This window comes from Mixophyes fleayi (assembly GCF_038048845.1).
Source record: "Mixophyes fleayi isolate aMixFle1 chromosome 6 unlocalized genomic scaffold, aMixFle1.hap1 SUPER_6_unloc_1, whole genome shotgun sequence".
Lineage (NCBI taxonomy): Eukaryota > Metazoa > Chordata > Amphibia > Anura > Limnodynastidae > Mixophyes > Mixophyes fleayi.
The window spans coordinates 212135-226415 of NW_027445892.1; the positions used below are offsets into that span (position 1 = coordinate 212135).

A 14281-nucleotide genomic window follows, 5' to 3' on the forward strand; every position below is an offset into this window, starting at 1 on the left:
ATAGAATCATGTCTCTTTTCAGCAACAAAAAAACATAAGAACAGATTTTTGTCTCCTGTGTCTTATTTCGTGTCAATTTATTGTGTCTTTTTGTTGTTTTGTTTCTTATCTCTTTTAGCAAACAAGCATTTGCAGATAAGAAGACCCTTTTCTTTGTCCAAAAGGATTACTGAATTGATCCAATTATTCCTTTAATGGAGCAACTTGTGATTTGCAAATTCAATTGGATCTCCGAATGAATGAAACTATTAATCTGACGTAGTGTGTCTCCCTCTTGTGGACCCAGTGACATAATAAAGGCAAGTGAGGATTATGACACACAACCTTTTAGAACCCTGCTGCTGTTGCAGCATGCAGCTTCCTTTTCTATTTACTTGCCGGTGGCCCGAGAAACAATTGTGATGCACCTTGAAGTGCTGTTTCTGTGACATGCTGTGAATATTCCGAAAGAAGCTGGGCAGACAGTGTGATTAATTGCCTGGGGAGACGAGGACGGAACGGCAGGCCGACTAATCAGCGGGCGTCGTTGCACTTATGGTCAAGGGGAGGAGTTAATGCAAATTTTGCAGGCATCTCGTTTGAAAAGTCCTCGGCTCATGTGCGTGCCTTTGCAGACAGAGAGGTGTAAAGAGGGTCCCAGTGAAGGTGTCAGGCTTTTCAGGCTAGTCGGGCCTAGAATGTGCAGCAATGGAGTGTTGTGGGCCGCCGCTGAAGAAAGTATACGGCGTGTGGCGTGGCTGTCTCCTACAGTTGTCAGGCCTAGCCTGAGAAGCGGGCGCTTTCCTGGGTCCCTTTTCAGGTTATCGCTTCTCGGCCTTTTGGCTAAGATCAAGTGTAGTATCTGTTCTTATCAGTTTAATATCTGATACGCCCCCTATCTGGGGGCCATATATTAAATGGATTTTTAGAACAGGGAGATGGAAGAAGAGCTTGCTCTGTCCACTCCACGCATTGACCTGGTATTGCAGTACTTCCAGGACCGGTGCACTTCTCTTATCCAGTTATCAAAAAATAGAATCATGTCTCTTTTCAGCAACAAAAAAACATAAGAACAGATTTTTGTCTCCTGTGTCTTATTTCGTGTCAATTTATTGTGTCTTTTTGTTGTTTTGTTTCTTATCTCTTTTAGCAAACAAGCATTTGCAGATAAGAAGACCCTTTTCTTTGTCCAAAAGGATTACTGAATTGATCCAATTATTCCTTTAATGGAGCAACTTGTGATTTGCAAATTCAATTGGATCTCCGAATGAATGAAACTATTAATCTGACGTAGTGTGTCTCCCTCTTGTGGACCCAGTGACATAATAAAGGCAAGTGAGGATTATGACACACACCTTTTAGAACCCTGCTGCTGTTGCAGCATGCAGCTTCCTTTTCTATTTACTTGCCGGTGGCCCGAGAAACAATTGTGATGCACCTTGAAGTGCTGTTTCTGTGACATGCTGTGAATATTCCGAAAGAAGCTGGGCAGACAGTGTGATTAATTGCCTGGGGAGACGAGGACGGAACGGCAGGCCGACTAATCAGCGGGCGTCGTTGCACTTATGGTCAAGGGGAGGAGTTAATGCAAATTTTGCAGGCATCTCGTTTGAAAAGTCCTCGGCTCATGTGCGTGCCTTTGCAGACAGAGAGGTGTAAAGAGGGTCCCAGTGAAGGTGTCAGGCTTTTCAGGCTAGTCGGGCCTAGAATGTGCAGCAATGGAGTGTTGTGGGCCGCCGCTGAAGAAAGTATACGGCGTGTGGCGTGGCTGTCTCCTACAGTTGTCAGGCCTAGCCTGAGAAGCGGGCGCTTTCCTGGGTCCCTTTTCAGGTTATCGCTTCTCGGCCTTTTGGCTAAGATCAAGTGTAGTATCTGTTCTTATCAGTTTAATATCTGATACGCCCCCTATCTGGGGGCCATATATTAAATGGATTTTTAGAACAGGGAGATGGAAGAAGAGCTTGCTCTGTCCACTCCACGCATTGACCTGGTATTGCAGTACTTCCAGGACCGGTGCACTTCTCTTATCCAGTTATCAAAAAATAGAATCATGTCTCTTTTCAGCAACAAAAAAACATAAGAACAGATTTTTGTCTCCTGTGTCTTATTTCGTGTCAATTTATTGTGTCTTTTTGTTGTTTTGTTTCTTATCTCTTTTAGCAAACAAGCATTTGCAGATAAGAAGACCCTTTTCTTTGTCCAAAAGGATTACTGAATTGATCCAATTATTCCTTTAATGGAGCAACTTGTGATTTGCAAATTCAATTGGATCTCCGAATGAATGAAACTATTAATCTGACGTAGTGTGTCTCCCTCTTGTGGACCCAGTGACATAATAAAGGCAAGTGAGGATTATGACACACACCTTTTAGAACCCTGCTGCTGTTGCAGCATGCAGCTTCCTTTTCTATTTACTTGCCGGTGGCCCGAGAAACAATTGTGATGCACCTTGAAGTGCTGTTTCTGTGACATGCTGTGAATATTCCGAAAGAAGCTGGGCAGACAGTGTGATTAATTGCCTGGGGAGACGAGGACGGAACGGCAGGCCGACTAATCAGCGGGCGTCGTTGCACTTATGGTCAAGGGGAGGAGTTAATGCAAATTTTGCAGGCATCTCGTTTGAAAAGTCCTCGGCTCATGTGCGTGCCTTTGCAGACAGAGAGGTGTAAAGAGGGTCCCAGTGAAGGTGTCAGGCTTTTCAGGCTAGTCGGGCCTAGAATGTGCAGCAATGGAGTGTTGTGGGCCGCCGCTGAAGAAAGTATACGGCGTGTGGCGTGGCTGTCTCCTACAGTTGTCAGGCCTAGCCTGAGAAGCGGGCGCTTTCCTGGGTCCCTTTTCAGGTTATCGCTTCTCGGCCTTTTGGCTAAGATCAAGTGTAGTATCTGTTCTTATCAGCTTACCAACTACCCGGTGGAGGTTATGCTGAGTGTGGCTCATCCGATAGCGCACTCTAACATTGGTGAGGGGCTGATGTAGACTCTGCTGCATGGTGCACTTGTCTCTCTCCTGCCCAAAACCCAGAGGACATACCTGAGTGTGGCTCATCCGATAGCACACTCTAACCCTGGTGAGGAACTGTTTGGGACTTGTGTTACCCGATCAAAGCCGGCCAGGAGCAAGAAGACCGACCCCGGGGAAGAAGCGCTGCCGACCCCCCCTGCCTGCCGGGAAGAAGACGCCGGGAGCACCTCCGGCTGAAGAAGCCCTCCTCTCCTCGGGCCCTGCTCCACTGGAAGAAGCGCCTCCTCTTCAGCGGAAGCCCCTGCTCCTCTCTACCCAGCGGGAGGACATCTGCACTGCTCCCTCCACCCCGGACGACCAGCCTCTCTACCCCAGGAAGAGCCAGGACGATGGCCTCAGCTACCCCAGCTCCTGCCTCCACCCCTGCTCCTGCCCCTGGGAAGAAGGGAGGAAAGAACACCGCCCCGAAGCCTCTCCCCGTGGCCGGAACCTCTGCCTCCACCGCCCCTGCTGCTGCCGGACAAGGCCAGCCCAACCAGGACACCCCCCAGAAGACCCCCACCCTGGAACCCTGGATGAGGCAGACCGTGGTCCTGAAGCTGAAGGAAGTGGAAGGAAGGGTCCCAGACATGACGGCCGAGACCTTCGGCAAGAAGATGATCCTGGACCAGGGCTTCTCCAAGGCTGAAACCCTCAGCGTGCAGAACTACCTGAAAGGGATCTGGTACATCACCTTCGCCTCCATTGCCATCTGCAAGAGGTACTGGGAGGCAGTGAAGACTGCGAGACCGGAGTCTCCCTTCTCCCGCTTCGTGGGGAACTGCCCCATCCAGAGAGAGGAGAGAAGAGTCACGGTCTCCATGAGAAATCCTCACACCCCTGGTAAGGACATCGCTACCTTCCTGAGCCGCTTCTGCTCCGTGGTCAAGGACCCCTCCAAGATCCTGGACGTCAACGGCTTCTGGACAGGCAAGTGGTCCATTATCATCAGACTGAGGAAAGACAGCACGGCAACTGACGGACTCCAACACCTGCCATCAAGCTTTGCCCTGGGCGGCTCTGCCGGCCTCCTCCACTATGCCGATCAGCCGAGGAACTGCAGAAAATGCGGGGAAGCTGACCACATGGCGAGAAGCTGCAAGGTCTCAGCCTGCAGGAACTGCAAGGTGGCGGGGCACGAGTCCAAGGATTGCCCAAGAAAATTGTCCTGCAACCTCTGCGGCCTGGCCAGCCACATCTACAGGGACTGCCCCCAGAGGGCCAGATCCTACGCTGCAGCTGCCGGGATTGGACTGCCGGAAAGCGGACCTGCCCCTGCCCTGCAGCCCAAGCCAGCCCAGAGGAAGCAACAGAAGCCCACACCGCAGCCAAGAGCTGGTAAGATATCTCCCACCCCTGTTGTGACAGCACCCCCCTCCCTCCCCGCTGTCACAACACCCCCCCCCCCCTGCAGTAGCACTAACCCCCTCCACCGCTACTGCAGCTCCCCCCCTTTCCCTGGAGGATTTCCCCCCCCTCCTCCCTCTTGTGTCTGCAGGTGATGAGAACAAACAAAGAAGGAAGCGGAAAGAGCTGGACAGCCCAGCTGGCGACTCTGACCCTTCCAAGAAAAAGGCAATCGAGCTGGAAGAGGACCCTCTCCCGTCAGAGGGGGCCCTGGTAGAGATGGTGGATGAGCTGCTGGATTCGGAGCAGGAGGAGGAAGAATTCCTACAACTGCCCCAAATCTGCCTATTCGACCAGCTAGAGGAGAAAGGCCTGCTCCCACCCGAAGGGGACACGGGCAGACCGGACCAAGTCCCACCGGACAAGGAGGGTAACTGATGTATTGATTGTGCTAACTCTCTTTTTTCTCCCAACTAATGGCTAACTTTTCTCTTTTTACCATTAATGTGAGGAGTGTGAAGGATAAGATTAGACGTCAGTCTGTGTTTACCTTTCTTGACAGTCAGAAATGTGATGTTTACATGTTGCAGGAATGTTCTCTCCCTTTCTCTAGCTCCTACAGGCATCTGGGGAGGCAGTGGTCTCACGGGCCCTCCTATTGGTCTGGGGGGAGTGACTGTAAGTCTGCAGGGGTCGCCATTCTTATCAGGGGAAGCCTCTTCACATTAGATTCCGTTCAGGAGTTTGTCTGCGGCAGATTGCTTATCGTAGATGGCTCCTGGGCGGGTGAGCCTATCAGGCTTATCTGTGTGTATGCATCCCCGGGTAAGAATGAGCGTTTGGAGCTTTTCCAGACCCTGCGGGCCCAGCTCGCAACCACCAGGGCGGTAGTGATGGCTGGGGACTTTAACTGTCCTATAGAGGAAGATGGTAGGAGTTCTTGTACTAATGCTAAACTTGATGTTTCTTCCAGGTTGTTGCAGGAGATGGTAGCCGAAGCATCCTTGCGGGATGCAGTGGGATCTATGGGGGCCGGCTCTGTGAATTATACTTGGAGCCGCCCCGATGGCTCAGTGCGTTCCCGGATTGACTTTGTGTTTACATCGAGAGCGGTAAGACAAAACAGGCATGTCATGGTTCCCTGCTTTTTCTCTGATCATAGGGCCATTCTCTTCGAAGGTGTTCTGGGTCACGGGTTCCCTCCCGGCCCTGGCTCTTGGAAGCTGAACTGCGCTCTGCTGGGAAAGGAAGAGGTGATGGTTGAGCTGAGGGATGCCTATGTAATGTGGAAAAATGACAAAATGTATTTTGACTGTATGTCTAACTGGTGGGAGTATGTCAAGGGCAAGTTTCGCAGTTTCTTTCAGGCTAAAGGCCGCCAACAGGCGTGTGAGAGGAAGAGGAACTTCAGGAGACTTCAGCGTCAGCTGCAGTCCCTGCTGGATCTCCAACTCTGCGGCTGGGATGTGAAGGATGATCTGGCTGAGGCCAAAGGGGGCCTGAAAAGGCACTTCGAGGAAGAGGCCAATCGCATCATCTTCCGTTCCAAGGTGGAGAATCTGGAGAAGGGTGAGAAATGTAATTCTTTCTTTTTCAGAAAACTCCACTCCGGCCACACGCCCCTGACTGAGCTGCGGGACGAGTCTGGCACCCCCAGGAGGGGGAAGGAGGGCGTCATGGGAGTCGTCTCAGACTACTACGGCAAACTCTACTCCCCTAAGACTACAGACGACGACGCAGCTGAATCTTTCCTGTCAGGTATCACTAACCCTATTGATCCTACAGGTAGGGCAGCTATGGATGCCCCCCTCACCTTGGGGGAGCTGCACTCTGCCGCTAAATCCTTTAGGCCGGGCAGGACCCCGGGCAGTGATGGCCTCCCAGCCGAGCTCTATGTAGCGCTGTGGGACCTCATTGGCCCGGACCTGTTAGAGCTGTATGAGGAGATGGTGGTGGAGGGCAGGATGCCTCCTACTCTGAGAGAGGGCTTGATCACGATTTTGTACAAGCGCAAGGGAGAGAGATGTGACCTCAAAAATTGGAGGCCCATCTCCCTCCTGAACGTGGACTACAAGATTTTGGCCAAGGTACTAGCCAACAGGCTAAAGGTTGTCATTGGGCGAATTGTTCATCCTGATCAGACTTGTGGCATTCCTGGTAGAAGGATTGCAGACAGCCTTGCGCTGCTGAGGGACACGGTTCATTATATCAAAGACCGCCATGCACATGTGGCCCTGGTCAGTCTTGATCAGGAGAAGGCCTTTGATCGTGTCTCTCATGGTTTTATGCGTAAGGTTCTGTGCAGGTTTGGATTGGGTGATATGTTTTGTTCTTATGTTAACCTGATGTACCTTGATATTTACAGCTCTGTGTTGGTGAACGGCTGGAAGACTGACCCCTTCTCTGTACTGTCTGGGGTCAGACAAGGCTGCCCTCTTTCACCTCTCCTTTTTGTCTGTTGTATAGAGCTCTTTGCGATGTCCATCAGGCGAAACCCAGAGATCAGAGGGATCACCGCACCGGGTCCAGACCGACTAGAGGCCAAGTGTTCGCTCTACATGGACGACGTCACTGTCTTCTGCGCTGATCAGCGTTCGGTGGCAGCACTCGTCCAGACCTGCAACAACTTCGGCCAAGCTTCAGGGGCAAAAGTCAACTGCGGGAAGTCAGAGGCAATGCTGTTTGGTCAGTGGCACCTGTCATCCCCCGCTGCATTCCCCTTCACAATCAAGCCGGACTTCATCAAAATTCTTGGAGTTTGGTTCGGTGGAGAGGAGGCGGCCCTGAAGTGCTGGGAAGAGAGACTGGCAACAGTCCGGCAAAAGATTGGACTGTGGAGCCTCAGACTTCTTACCATCGAAGGGAAAGCACTGGTACTGCGCAACGAGATTCTTCCCGTTCTTCAGTACACGGCCCAAGCTTGGCCACCTCTTGCTGCCGTCTGTAAGACCATCACGAGGACAGTCTTTCACTTCATCTGGGGCTCCAAAATGGACAGAGTGAAGCGGTCTGTTATGTACAAGGAGCCCCACAAAGGTGGGAAAGGGATCCCTGATATCCCCACCATGCTGCGGGCCTTCTTTGTTTGCAACTGTATCCGCAGGACACTCCTTGAAAAGAACGTTTGCTCTGCTGGGAAGTCCATGTCACGCTTTTTCCTTCTTCCTCTTTGGAGGAAACTTGGTTGGGACAAGTGGGACAGCTCCTTCCCTTACAACTGGACTACACCTTGGTTTTACCTGGATGTTGGACAATTTGTGAGGGAGCACCATCTGGAGGGACTTAAACCAGACTTGTGGAAACCTAAAACTATCCACAAGCTCATCAGAGCTAAGGACATTATGGAGTCTGTTCCAGGGCTCCCTGTGGCCACGGCCAAACATGTTTGGGAGAATGTGGCCTCTAAGAGACTGACTAATGGACATAAAGACATTGCATGGATGGCCATTCAGGGGGGTTTGCCTCTCAGGACATTTATGCACTCCCGGAACCTGTGCAGATATGTTCACTGCCCCTTTTGTATTACCAAGAGGGAGACTGCCCAACATATCTTTTGGGACTGCCCCACTGCACAGGCATTGTTGGATGCCCTGGAACATGAACTTAAGGACAGTGTGCCCAGGACTTGCCTTTCATACCATTCGGTATTTTATGGATTATTTCCTGGGACCCACACCGTTGAGGCAATCCAGGAGGCCTGGCGCCTTATGAACTGTTTTAAGGACGCTATGTGGCTTGCCAGGAACCGCCTCATCTTGAAGCGGGAGAAGATGACCATCCAGGACTGTCGCAGGCTTATCCATAGCCTGTTAAGAGACTATAACACCCTTGACAGTCCTGAGGAAGATGAAGACGACGATTGATTGTAATTGATTGATTGTTGTCTCCTCTTCTCCTCCTCCCCATTGTGTCTATTTTCAATAAAAAACTTTGGTTTGTGCTCCCCTCCCTCTCCCCCTCCAACCCATTCCCCTTCACAGCATGAAGTATTATTGAATGTCATGTCTATTTATGCACCCTTCCCTTTGTGTCTGTCCTCAATAAAAACTTTTTGCTCGTGACTCCATCACCCTACCCCTCTCACCTACCTCCCCCTCACATCCAATGTTATTTTATTGCACTGTAATACACTGTAAAGTTTGAATGGTTAGTGCAGTACTTGATGTATATAGTGTAGGATGTCATGTCTTGTACTTTATGCCCTGTATTGTACTAAAACGTATGCATGATCATGTCTTACGGTGTACTGCGTACACTTGAATGAAATGTATGAACTGTGTTTTTTGTACTTTATACAAAATAAAGCTACTTTTTCAATCAAAAATCTGTTCTTATCAGTTTAATATCTGATACGCCCCCTATCTGGGGGCCATATATTAAATGGATTTTTAGAACAGGGAGATGGAAGAAGAGCTTGCTCTGTCCACTCCACGCATTGACCTGGTATTGCAGTACTTCCAGGACCGGTGCACTTCTCTTATCCAGTTATCAAAAAATAGAATCATGTCTCTTTTCAGCAACAAAAAAACATAAGAACAGATTTTTGTCTCCTGTGTCTTATTTCGTGTCAATTTATTGTGTCTTTTTGTTGTTTTGTTTCTTATCTCTTTTAGCAAACAAGCATTTGCAGATAAGAAGACCCTTTTCTTTGTCCAAAAGGATTACTGAATTGATCCAATTATTCCTTTAATGGAGCAACTTGTGATTTGCAAATTCAATTGGATCTCCGAATGAATGAAACTATTAATCTGACGTAGTGTGTCTCCCTCTTGTGGACCCAGTGACATAATAAAGGCAAGTGAGGATTATGACACACACCTTTTAGAACCCTGCTGCTGTTGCAGCATGCAGCTTCCTTTTCTATTTACTTGCCGGTGGCCCGAGAAACAATTGTGATGCACCTTGAAGTGCTGTTTCTGTGACATGCTGTGAATATTCCGAAAGAAGCTGGGCAGACAGTGTGATTAATTGCCTGGGGAGACGAGGACGGAACGGCAGGCCGACTAATCAGCGGGCGTCGTTGCACTTATGGTCAAGGGGAGGAGTTAATGCAAATTTTGCAGGCATCTCGTTTGAAAAGTCCTCGGCTCATGTGCGTGCCTTTGCAGACAGAGAGGTGTAAAGAGGGTCCCAGTGAAGGTGTCAGGCTTTTCAGGCTAGTCGGGCCTAGAATGTGCAGCAATGGAGTGTTGTGGGCCGCCGCTGAAGAAAGTATACGGCGTGTGGCGTGGCTGTCTCCTACAGTTGTCAGGCCTAGCCTGAGAAGCGGGCGCTTTCCTGGGTCCCTTTTCAGGTTATCGCTTCTCGGCCTTTTGGCTAAGATCAAGTGTAGTATCTGTTCTTATCAGTTTAATATCTGATACGCCCCCTATCTGGGGGCCATATATTAAATGGATTTTTAGAACAGGGAGATGGAAGAAGAGCTTGCTCTGTCCACTCCACGCATTGACCTGGTATTGCAGTACTTCCAGGACCGGTGCACTTCTCTTATCCAGTTATCAAAAAATAGAATCATGTCTCTTTTCAGCAACAAAAAAACATAAGAACAGATTTTTGTCTCCTGTGTCTTATTTCGTGTCAATTTATTGTGTCTTTTTGTTGTTTTGTTTCTTATCTCTTTTAGCAAACAAGCATTTGCAGATAAGAAGACCCTTTTCTTTGTCCAAAAGGATTACTGAATTGATCCAATTATTCCTTTAATGGAGCAACTTGTGATTTGCAAATTCAATTGGATCTCCGAATGAATGAAACTATTAATCTGACGTAGTGTGTCTCCCTCTTGTGGACCCAGTGACATAATAAAGGCAAGTGAGGATTATGACACACACCTTTTAGAACCCTGCTGCTGTTGCAGCATGCAGCTTCCTTTTCTATTTACTTGCCGGTGGCCCGAGAAACAATTGTGATGCACCTTGAAGTGCTGTTTCTGTGACATGCTGTGAATATTCCGAAAGAAGCTGGGCAGACAGTGTGATTAATTGCCTGGGGAGACGAGGACGGAACGGCAGGCCGACTAATCAGCGGGCGTCGTTGCACTTATGGTCAAGGGGAGGAGTTAATGCAAATTTTGCAGGCATCTCGTTTGAAAAGTCCTCGGCTCATGTGCGTGCCTTTGCAGACAGAGAGGTGTAAAGAGGGTCCCAGTGAAGGTGTCAGGCTTTTCAGGCTAGTCGGGCCTAGAATGTGCAGCAATGGAGTGTTGTGGGCCGCCGCTGAAGAAAGTATACGGCGTGTGGCGTGGCTGTCTCCTACAGTTGTCAGGCCTAGCCTGAGAAGCGGGCGCTTTCCTGGGTCCCTTTTCAGGTTATCGCTTCTCGGCCTTTTGGCTAAGATCAAGTGTAGTATCTGTTCTTATCAGTTTAATATCTGATACGCCCCCTATCTGGGGGCCATATATTAAATGGATTTTTAGAACAGGGAGATGGAAGAAGAGCTTGCTCTGTCCACTCCACGCATTGACCTGGTATTGCAGTACTTCCAGGACCGGTGCACTTCTCTTATCCAGTTATCAAAAAATAGAATCATGTCTCTTTTCAGCAACAAAAAAACATAAGAACAGATTTTTGTCTCCTGTGTCTTATTTCGTGTCAATTTATTGTGTCTTTTTGTTGTTTTGTTTCTTATCTCTTTTAGCAAACAAGCATTTGCAGATAAGAAGACCCTTTTCTTTGTCCAAAAGGATTACTGAATTGATCCAATTATTCCTTTAATGGAGCAACTTGTGATTTGCAAATTCAATTGGATCTCCGAATGAATGAAACTATTAATCTGACGTAGTGTGTCTCCCTCTTGTGGACCCAGTGACATAATAAAGGCAAGTGAGGATTATGACACACACCTTTTAGAACCCTGCTGCTGTTGCAGCATGCAGCTTCCTTTTCTATTTACTTGCCGGTGGCCCGAGAAACAATTGTGATGCACCTTGAAGTGCTGTTTCTGTGACATGCTGTGAATATTCCGAAAGAAGCTGGGCAGACAGTGTGATTAATTGCCTGGGGAGACGAGGACGGAACGGCAGGCCGACTAATCAGCGGGCGTCGTTGCACTTATGGTCAAGGGGAGGAGTTAATGCAAATTTTGCAGGCATCTCGTTTGAAAAGTCCTCGGCTCATGTGCGTGCCTTTGCAGACAGAGAGGTGTAAAGAGGGTCCCAGTGAAGGTGTCAGGCTTTTCAGGCTAGTCGGGCCTAGAATGTGCAGCAATGGAGTGTTGTGGGCCGCCGCTGAAGAAAGTATACGGCGTGTGGCGTGGCTGTCTCCTACAGTTGTCAGGCCTAGCCTGAGAAGCGGGCGCTTTCCTGGGTCCCTTTTCAGGTTATCGCTTCTCGGCCTTTTGGCTAAGATCAAGTGTAGTATCTGTTCTTATCAGTTTAATATCTGATACGCCCCCTATCTGGGGGCCATATATTAAATGGATTTTTAGAACAGGGAGATGGAAGAAGAGCTTGCTCTGTCCACTCCACGCATTGACCTGGTATTGCAGTACTTCCAGGACCGGTGCACTTCTCTTATCCAGTTATCAAAAAATAGAATCATGTCTCTTTTCAGCAACAAAAAAACATAAGAACAGATTTTTGTCTCCTGTGTCTTATTTCGTGTCAATTTATTGTGTCTTTTTGTTGTTTTGTTTCTTATCTCTTTTAGCAAACAAGCATTTGCAGATAAGAAGACCCTTTTCTTTGTCCAAAAGGATTACTGAATTGATCCAATTATTCCTTTAATGGAGCAACTTGTGATTTGCAAATTCAATTGGATCTCCGAATGAATGAAACTATTAATCTGACGTAGTGTGTCTCCCTCTTGTGGACCCAGTGACATAATAAAGGCAAGTGAGGATTATGACACACACCTTTTAGAACCCTGCTGCTGTTGCAGCATGCAGCTTCCTTTTCTATTTACTTGCCGGTGGCCCGAGAAACAATTGTGATGCACCTTGAAGTGCTGTTTCTGTGACATGCTGTGAATATTCCGAAAGAAGCTGGGCAGACAGTGTGATTAATTGCCTGGGGAGACGAGGACGGAACGGCAGGCCGACTAATCAGCGGGCGTCGTTGCACTTATGGTCAAGGGGAGGAGTTAATGCAAATTTTGCAGGCATCTCGTTTGAAAAGTCCTCGGCTCATGTGCGTGCCTTTGCAGACAGAGAGGTGTAAAGAGGGTCCCAGTGAAGGTGTCAGGCTTTTCAGGCTAGTCGGGCCTAGAATGTGCAGCAATGGAGTGTTGTGGGCCGCCGCTGAAGAAAGTATACGGCGTGTGGCGTGGCTGTCTCCTACAGTTGTCAGGCCTAGCCTGAGAAGCGGGCGCTTTCCTGGGTCCCTTTTCAGGTTATCGCTTCTCGGCCTTTTGGCTAAGATCAAGTGTAGTATCTGTTCTTATCAGTTTAATATCTGATACGCCCCCTATCTGGGGGCCATATATTAAATGGATTTTTAGAACAGGGAGATGGAAGAAGAGCTTGCTCTGTCCACTCCACGCATTGACCTGGTATTGCAGTACTTCCAGGACCGGTGCACTTCTCTTATCCAGTTATCAAAAAATAGAATCATGTCTCTTTTCAGCAACAAAAAAACATAAGAACAGATTTTTGTCTCCTGTGTCTTATTTCGTGTCAATTTATTGTGTCTTTTTGTTGTTTTGTTTCTTATCTCTTTTAGCAAACAAGCATTTGCAGATAAGAAGACCCTTTTCTTTGTCCAAAAGGATTACTGAATTGATCCAATTATTCCTTTAATGGAGCAACTTGTGATTTGCAAATTCAATTGGATCTCCGAATGAATGAAACTATTAATCTGACGTAGTGTGTCTCCCTCTTGTGGACCCAGTGACATAATAAAGGCAAGTGAGGATTATGACACACACCTTTTAGAACCCTGCTGCTGTTGCAGCATGCAGCTTCCTTTTCTATTTACTTGCCGGTGGCCCGAGAAACAATTGTGATGCACCTTGAAGTGCTGTTTCTGTGACATGCTGTGAATATTCCGAAAGAAGCTGGGCAGACAGTGTGATTAATTGCCTGGGGAGACGAGGACGGAACGGCAGGCCGACTAATCAGCGGGCGTCGTTGCACTTATGGTCAAGGGGAGGAGTTAATGCAAATTTTGCAGGCATCTCGTTTGAAAAGTCCTCGGCTCATGTGCGTGCCTTTGCAGACAGAGAGGTGTAAAGAGGGTCCCAGTGAAGGTGTCAGGCTTTTCAGGCTAGTCGGGCCTAGAATGTGCAGCAATGGAGTGTTGTGGGCCGCCGCTGAAGAAAGTATACGGCGTGTGGCGTGGCTGTCTCCTACAGTTGTCAGGCCTAGCCTGAGAAGCGGGCGCTTTCCTGGGTCCCTTTTCAGGTTATCGCTTCTCGGCCTTTTGGCTAAGATCAAGTGCAGTTGTGGCAGATCAGCACTTGCCTCTTTAACTAGAGGGCTGGAATGCAGCTTTGAAAGGCTGGGACAAATGTGCATCCGGACTGGAAACCCGGGGGGCCATAAATCACGGGTCAAGAGACCTTAATATAGATACAACGTGATTCTGTTGGCACCCACGCACTTTTGACCTCTTTCTCCTAAGCAATGCTATATTCTTTGCCCGGACCTTTTTGGCTGGGCAAGAAAATTTTTATACCCGGCCCAGGGTGAAGCTCCGGCGGATCTCAGGGGCAAAATGGGTCCCCTAGTGTGGCAGGCCAAGGGGGCCCATACTAGCCCAGCCACCCGGCTGGGGCCGTACCCACTCGGCTTGAGTCCTGGGTGAAGCTCCGGCAGATCCCAGGGACTAATGGGGCCCTCCTAGCTTCGCGGCGACGAGGGTCCAACCCCGCCCAGCCACCCGGCTGGGGCCGTACCCAATCGGCACACCGAGCACTGGGTGAAGCTTCGGCGGATCCCAGGGGCTAAGAGGCTCCCCTAGCTTTGCGGCGAAGGGAGTCAGACGACCCCGGCCCCTAAGTGACCTTTTTGGTTCTGGGGGTCG

At 49.0% G+C, this 14281-nt stretch overlaps 6 non-coding genes and 2 pseudogenes across 6 annotated transcripts; all 8 read left to right on the plus strand.

Moving 5' to 3' along the window:
* The first annotated feature begins 802 nt into the window (after positions 1–802).
* LOC142111849 (U2 spliceosomal RNA) lies at positions 803–993 on the plus strand. The gene has a single exon (XR_012681006.1). It is a non-coding gene; the product is annotated as a U2 spliceosomal RNA (small nuclear RNA).
* Positions 994–1812: 819 nt separating this feature from the next.
* On the plus strand, positions 1813–2003 carry LOC142111850 (U2 spliceosomal RNA). Its single transcript, XR_012681007.1, has one exon. It is a non-coding gene; the product is annotated as a U2 spliceosomal RNA (small nuclear RNA).
* An 819-nt stretch (positions 2004–2822) lies between these two features.
* LOC142112003 (U2 spliceosomal RNA) lies at positions 2823–2979 on the plus strand (annotated as a pseudogene).
* A 5652-nt stretch (positions 2980–8631) lies between these two features.
* LOC142111947 (U2 spliceosomal RNA) lies at positions 8632–8803 on the plus strand (annotated as a pseudogene).
* An 819-nt stretch (positions 8804–9622) lies between these two features.
* On the plus strand, positions 9623–9813 carry LOC142111851 (U2 spliceosomal RNA). The gene has a single exon (XR_012681008.1). It is a non-coding gene; the product is annotated as a U2 spliceosomal RNA (small nuclear RNA).
* Positions 9814–10632: 819 nt separating this feature from the next.
* LOC142111852 (U2 spliceosomal RNA) lies at positions 10633–10823 on the plus strand. The gene has a single exon (XR_012681009.1). It is a non-coding gene; the product is annotated as a U2 spliceosomal RNA (small nuclear RNA).
* An 819-nt stretch (positions 10824–11642) lies between these two features.
* Positions 11643–11833, plus strand: LOC142111855 (U2 spliceosomal RNA). The gene has a single exon (XR_012681011.1). It is a non-coding gene; the product is annotated as a U2 spliceosomal RNA (small nuclear RNA).
* Positions 11834–12652: 819 nt separating this feature from the next.
* Positions 12653–12843, plus strand: LOC142111856 (U2 spliceosomal RNA). The gene has a single exon (XR_012681012.1). It is a non-coding gene; the product is annotated as a U2 spliceosomal RNA (small nuclear RNA).
* The last annotated feature ends 1438 nt before the right edge of the window (positions 12844–14281 follow it).